This window comes from Magnolia sinica, chromosome 2, assembly GCF_029962835.1.
Source record: "Magnolia sinica isolate HGM2019 chromosome 2, MsV1, whole genome shotgun sequence".
Taxonomy (NCBI): Eukaryota; Viridiplantae; Streptophyta; class Magnoliopsida; order Magnoliales; family Magnoliaceae; genus Magnolia; species Magnolia sinica.
In genome coordinates this window covers 92,674,324-92,681,553 of record NC_080574.1, presented here as the reverse complement: position 1 = coordinate 92,681,553, position 7,230 = coordinate 92,674,324, and the positions used below count along the sequence as shown (strand labels likewise).

The window sequence follows — 7,230 nt, the reverse complement described above, 5'->3', positions numbered from 1 at the left end:
AATTGATCTTATACTTGAAGTTCTTGAAGCTTGATCTTGTACACTTGAAGCTTTAACTTAATCTTGACCATGTAGTGCATTTGAGCTTGAAGTAGCACTTGAACTTGGAATATAAACTTGATCTTGAACATGCACTTTGACTTGATCTTTGAATTTGAAGTTGCACTTGGACTTGAAGCGATACTTAAAGTTGAACAATCTTCATGACTTGAGTTTAGCACATCTTCTCTTGAAGTTGAACTTTCCATCATTCTTCACTTAAAGGTGAACTTTCCATCATATGAACAAGTCCATCATTCCAAAGTGGTTTGTCTCATCAAAATTTGACAACTAATGGTGCTTAATATACAATACGACTTACAAAATTTACGAGGGTAGAAATTTTGGGAGTGGAGTAAGTATGGGGTTTAAGCACCGAACCACTATAACTCCTTATGCATTATGGTGATTGTTTAATTCTTTATATGCTTTCCTTGTGATTAATTGTCTCTTACTAAGTTTGATATTTTAATCTCAAAGATGTCATGAAATAAGGTTGTCTGCCTAAAATGTTTGGTTGAAGGTTGTCCTACGAACTATCGAAATCAAGATTTCAATACTCTAAGCAATTGAGAGTATTTATTTTATTATTTCGCATTATATCAAAATATTTTTCTTATCTTATTCACCCCCTCTAGGACATCTATAGCTCATCCTTTCAAAGCAAATTCCTGCAAGTATTGAGATTTTCATAAGTTAATTCGCTACAACCGAAGAGACGTTAGGTGAGACGGAAATCGGGTTCGGTGTGACCGAAGAATCGTTCAATGCAACCGAAGGTAGAAAGGAGCTCGGACACAAATTGAGTTAATTCGGCTACAACCGAGAGTTAATTTGGTGTGATTGAAGATCATGTTCGATGCGACCGAAGACCATCTTTAGTGTGACCGAAACTAAAGTGCTTAAATTGAGGTGGTTTCAAAGTTGGTCCATTGTAAACTTATAAATAGGGATGCTTTTAGGGTTTTTTGGGCCGTGATAAGAGGAGAGACAGCAGCAAGGTGTGGAGACGCAAGGAGCTTTTCCTCCTCTTCAATCTGTCGGTTTGAGTAATTTTCATATTTTTATTTGAGAGTTTGAGTTTAATCATGTATTTGGTTGGCCGAATCTCTTAGTTAGAGCTAAGAGGTTAAGCTTGTAGTTGTTTTAATGTTTATTTTGCTTTAATTCAAGATTTGAGATTTATATGTTGAACAATTCATGAATTTTGGGTTGAATGAAAAAGTATTTTTAATTTCAATTTGATCAATCATCGACTCTTGACACGGGGATGCTTAGGAATTCTTTGAATGCTCTCTTCTCCTTTATGTGATTGTGTAATTGGTAAGATTCTTTGATTTTCCATTAACTACAGGCATAGTGGACGCTTTGAATCCCTTATAATTCATTGCAGCAAGACGGATTTGTAGAAACCAAATTTATGAATGTTCAAATTTTGTTTGAATACTAATTACGCTTTAACCGCTCCATTATCCAGCTGGATAGATTATGACTTCGATTCCAACTGTGTTAACTTCCATTAAATCAAGTTAAATTACATTAAGATTGACTGCAAGTGGACCCTGGGCGCTCTAAAACTTTAAATCAATATTTCACTTCATAAACACATTCGTACAATTTCCATATTTTAGTTATACCACTAGTTCTAATTCTAAATAGTTCAAAAAATCATTTCCATATATAGTCCTTGTGAGTTTGACCTCGGTCTCACTAAGATTATTACTACATCGCAACCCTACACTTGGGGTACAAGAGAACACTCTCCAACCATATATATGATGCATGTGATGCACAGGTTGAAGATATGGGCGATGCATGATCTCCCTATAAAAGACTACGAGTGATGTGGGATTATGTTATCGATGCATTCATTTTAACTTAATTCAATCATTTTCTCATGAGATTCAGCTCTAGGATTTCAAATTTTCACTCTCTCATCCTGGATCTTTTTTTCAAAAAGAGGTTTGAAACTTGGGATTTGAGAATTTCTTCAGGCATGATTTGCTCGGGACTAGCAAAATGCTAGCTGAGGGGTGTGTTGAGTGCCAAATATTGCATATTTACCCCTATTTATACTTTGGTTTTATAGACATGATAATGATTAATTATTGTATGTTATGCATGTTTTTTTTGCAAGGTGAATTTGAGAGCTCGGATTGAAAAGAATGCTAAAAGAATAGGAATTTAATGCTTAAGAATCACCAAGGCAAGGGATGGATCGTAAGAGACCAAGATTGAATATTTCAAGACCTCAAAATCCAAGGAAACTAAGTAAAGAATGAAGAAAATCGAAGATTTGAAGTTAATTTGCGTTTACTTCGACTGGTCTAAGCTTTGGCTCGACTAGTCGAACCTTCGACTGGTCTAAGCTCTACTTTAACTCATCTAAGCTCCTGCTCGACTAGTCGAGGAAACTTCAACTCGAACTCTAGCAACATTATTTTTTTAATTAACGCGATCTTCGGCCAGTCGAAGGTGGTCCTCGACTAGTCAAAGGTGACCCTTGACCATTCAAAGGTGGTTCTCGACCAGTCGAGGGTTACGAAGATTTTATGCAGAGTGCGTAAATTTGAGGCAGTTTTGCGATTTTGCGGACTAGCCATAAATAGGGGTTTTTATTCGATTTTTAAGATATCTAGGTTGATACGATATTGCGATTTTGCGAAAACTAGCCTATAAGTATGGGTTTTCTAAGTCTTTTTAGGATATCTAGGGTTTTGAGGAGCAGAGCAAAGGGGTGGAGGCGTCATCCAAGAGTTTCTTCTTCTATTCTTCCTAGTTTTTAATGATTTCTTCTAGGGTTTTGATTCCAATCATGTCTATGGTTGGCTAAACCTCTTAGCTAGGGCTAGGAGGTGAAAAGCTTGTAGCGTTTTTAGGATGTTTTTTTTGTTGAACTTCTTTGATTCTAATTTGATATTTAAGGAATACTTTTAGTTTTTAATGGTTTGTTGTGACTCAAATTACAATAGATCTGCAATAGCTTTGAGTATCTTTTTTGTCTTATTTTGAAATTATAGGATTGGTAAATTCTATTGTTAGCCATTGTCTCCAGGGCATGGTTTGGTGATGGAATCCCTTCTAAACCTCACAATTCTCCTTCATTGAGAATTAGATTAATGAAAGTTCAGATTTGATCCTATTAATATATCTTCTAATTGGATAGAATAAGACTCCAATTCTAATTGAGTTCCTTGAATCAGATAAGGAAACATCCTAATAGCTGCAAGTGGATCCTTGGAACCCTAGTTCCCACCTTTGAATTTACAAGTTCTAGTTAAATAATTCACAATTACTTCCTTTATTTTCAAATTTCTATCTTAAATCTTTCTCTAGTTCTAATTCTAGTTACCTTTAGAATACACACAAGATTAGTCTTTATGGATTTGACCTCGGTCTTTCCGAGATTATTACTATATCACGACCCTACACTTGGGGTTGTGAACAAGTTTTTGGCGTCGTTGCTGGGGACTACAGCTATGTTTTTTTGAAATTAATTAGTATTAGAATTATGTTAAGATTAGGGTTTTTACTTTTTATTTTTAGGTTAGAATTTTCTTGATTTATTTTTAAAAACTAACTTGTTTTTCTGTCTTATAGGATCTTTACATAGAAATTTCCAATCTGGTAACCTCTTTCCAATTCTCTCTTCTTTCTTTTCTAACTTTCTAATTTGCTTTAGTTTACTTCTCTTTTAGGTTTAGGTTTAATTTTTTAACTTGAGGGCTGAGAGTGTTTCATGTCCAGGTGGGTACGTGATAACACTCTACATCTCTTGAGTGAAGGAGAATTAATCGAAGGTTTGTCTATCCATCACCGGATTAGACACCACTTGAGATCCTCATAGTTAACTGAAGTGATGGCTGCAAATCAACCTGTAAATCCTCCTCAAACTCCAGTTGAGGAAGCCTAGGATGAGAATGAGGTGCATTAAGCACCCCCGCCTCATACTTTATGAGATTATCTACAACAGGCGGGGGTGAACACACCTTCTTGTGTGATTTTTTCAGAAAATACAGGAAACACGGATATCAAGCCAGGGGTGATCTAACTCCTTCCAAAATTTCATGGACTTGAATATGAAAATCCATATTTACACTTCAAAGAGTTTGGTGATATCATAGCCACTTTATATTTTCCTAATGTGTCTGAGGACATGGTCAGGCTGAAATTCTTTCCCTTTTCTTTAAAAGAGAAAGCTAAGACGTGGTTGTACTCACTACATCCACAATCTATTAGTAGATGGAACGACATAACAAGGGAGTTCATAAAGAAATTTTTCCCATACCATAAAACAAACACCCTCAGAAACTCGATCATGAACTTTACCCAAAAGGAAGATGAAACATTCTTTCAATGTTGGGAGCAGTTCAAGGATCTTGTCAGTTCATGCCCACAACACGGTTTTGAAATGTGGCGCATAAAAAATTTCTCCTATGATGGAATGACATATTCCATGTGCCAATTGGTTGAGAACAATGTCCAATGAGGAATTTATGAACAAGAATGTCGATGATGTGTGGCATTATTTTGATAGACTTGCTGAAAACGCACAATCATGGGACATCTCCCCAAAACCCAATACCACTTCTAAGCTAACTCAACCAAAGGAGAGGGGTGGAATGTATGTTCTAAAAGAAGAAGATGATATAAATGCTAAAGTGGCCAATCTCACAAGAAAACTCAAGGCCATGGAACTTAAGAAGGACAAGGCTAAGGAATTAGTTTGCGGTAGTGACCGCGCCATCGGCGCGTCTCATGCTTCAATGCGACACTTAGATTAAGAGATGTGGCCTGCGCATTATCTCAGCTGTATATTGCGTGTTGTGGGACCATAGATTCCTGATAAAGTGAAATCTCTACAAGCAATCATGAGGGTGACATCACCCTAGCCTACCTAGGCTAGGATGACATCACCCTAGCCCCATGCTTCTTACACATAATCATTTCAAGCATGCCTTCTCTAGCCCCATGCCTTCTTACAAATCAATCATTGCTCTTACACCTCTCACAAACTAACCATTTCCTCCCTACATCTCTCTCTCCTTCCCTTTCTTCCTCATTGCTAGCAAGAGAGAAGCCATGGACGTCTCACCTTGGAGAGAAATCCTAAAAATCCAGCCCTCTTTCACCATTAATCCCTCCTAATCCAGCCCTTAGAAACCCATCTCCACCGTTGAAAAGGATCTTAGAAGGGTTGAGAACCCAAGGGTGGAAGAAGGAGAAGATCATAGGTGGGTGCTCTAAGATGTGATTTTTTGTTTTCTTACTTAGATCTCTAGGTTTTCTTGCTTGGGGCATGTAGGACCCACCAATCAATGATGGAGATCCTATTTTACCCCCTAGGTGTGGCCAATGGCCCACCTTGGTTGCATGCACAAGCCATGATGGGGCCATTCTCCATGGACCCCATCATGATGTTTTACTTGATCTAGATCATTGATGGGCATCTAGACCCTTGATTGCATGGTGGGGATGGTATCCCCACCTTAGATTTTTTGATGTAGGGCCCATGGAGGCATGGGACCCATGTGATGATCATGATGTATGGTTTGGATCTTTTGAGGGGCTCATAGTGGCGAAGCCCCTCCCTTTAGCCGATCTCTCTCTCTCTCTCTCTCTCTACCGCTGACACACCAGGCTGCCTGCGGCGTTTGGCTGATGGACAGTAGGGACCGTTGGGTCCCAGCCGTGGGGCCCACCATGATGTGTACCACACATCCACACCATGCATTTTGATGGGGCCCCTTAGGGCTGTGATCCCTCCAAAGATCAGGCCGATTTGATGCTCAAGTGGCCCACATCATAGGAAACAGTGGAGATTTAACGTCTGCCATTGAAACCCAGTTTGGGTTACAGAAGTTTTGGATCCTTATGAAATTTGTTTTCCCTCTCTATCTGGGTCTGTGTGACCTTCTCAACAGATTGGGTGGAAAATAAACATTATGGTGGGCCCCACGTGGGACCCACTGATGTATGTGTCCCACACCTTCCATCAGTGTGGCCCCCACCATGAGGCATGTGCCTTATTTATGCTGTCCATCCCTGTGGGACCCACCATGATGCATGTGTTGCACCCAAACCATCCAACCATTTGGCAAGCTTGTCTTAAGACTTGAGGCTAAAAATGAGATAGATCTAGGATCAAGTGGACCACATTACAGAAAACAGTGGGTTTAAATGTCCACCATTAAATCCCTTGGGCTACCAATTTTGGACCAATATGATATTTATTTTTCCTCTAAATCCAAGTCTTTGTGACCTTATGAATAGGCTGGATGGGAAATAAACCCTATGATGGGGCCCATTGGAATTTAACCATGGAAATCACTATCTCCATTGTTAGATAAGGTATGGTCCGGTTGATCTTTTGATATGATTCATTTTTTTATAATACCCTATATTGATGAATTGTGTTCGGCCCATTTGAATTAGCCCATTGATTCGGTTCATTTGGTAAGGCCCGATGTGATGTACTTGGGGCCCATTTGATAAGGCCTGATGGGATATGTGAGGCCCGTTGTTGAGGCCTACCTTGATGTGTACAAGGCCCGTTGTTGAAACCCACCTTGATGTGTTGTAAATCCTCATCATCCATGTTTATGGGATAATGGGTCCTGATCAATGTGGGGCCACCTTAATGTATGTGTTGGTGGTCATGTGTACATGGACCCCACCTTTTGAGGCCCACCTTGATGTGTATAAGGCCCATTGTTGAAACCTACCTTGATTATGTAATGTATTCCACATTATCCGTCTGTCGTGGAGCACACCTTGAAGTTATGTATTTTCAACCACGTTGTCCGTTCCGTTTGCTGGACAGGTGTGGCCCACCATGATGTATGCGTAATATTCTCACTACCTATTTGACGGTGGGACCCACTTTGAGGTACTTCACAGCCACGCCGTCCATCTGTTTTGGCTACCACGTAAGGCCCAAATGATGTGTATGGAGCCCATTTAGAATGTGCATGGCCCACCCCGATATGATAAGGCCCATGTGTAAGGCCCATCATGATATATTTATGGCCTTTGAATCAAGCCCATGTGATGTATTTATGGCCCATTGATGTGGCTCACTTAATGTATATTTGAGGCCCATATGTGAGGCCCATATGTGGTGTATATCAGTGGCCCAAGTGGTGAGGCCCATTGGTGCGGCCCATTGATGCGGCCCACTTGGCGTATATG

The 7,230-nt window shown here is 39.6% G+C and overlaps 1 non-coding gene across 1 annotated transcript; it reads right to left on the bottom strand.

Annotated features, from left to right (window-relative positions):
• Window positions 1-4,339: 4,339 nt before the first annotated feature.
• Window positions 4,340-4,446, bottom strand: LOC131238458 (small nucleolar RNA R71). Its single transcript, XR_009167866.1, has one exon. It is a non-coding gene; the product is annotated as a small nucleolar RNA R71 (small nucleolar RNA).
• Window positions 4,447-7,230: the final 2,784 nt, after the last annotated feature.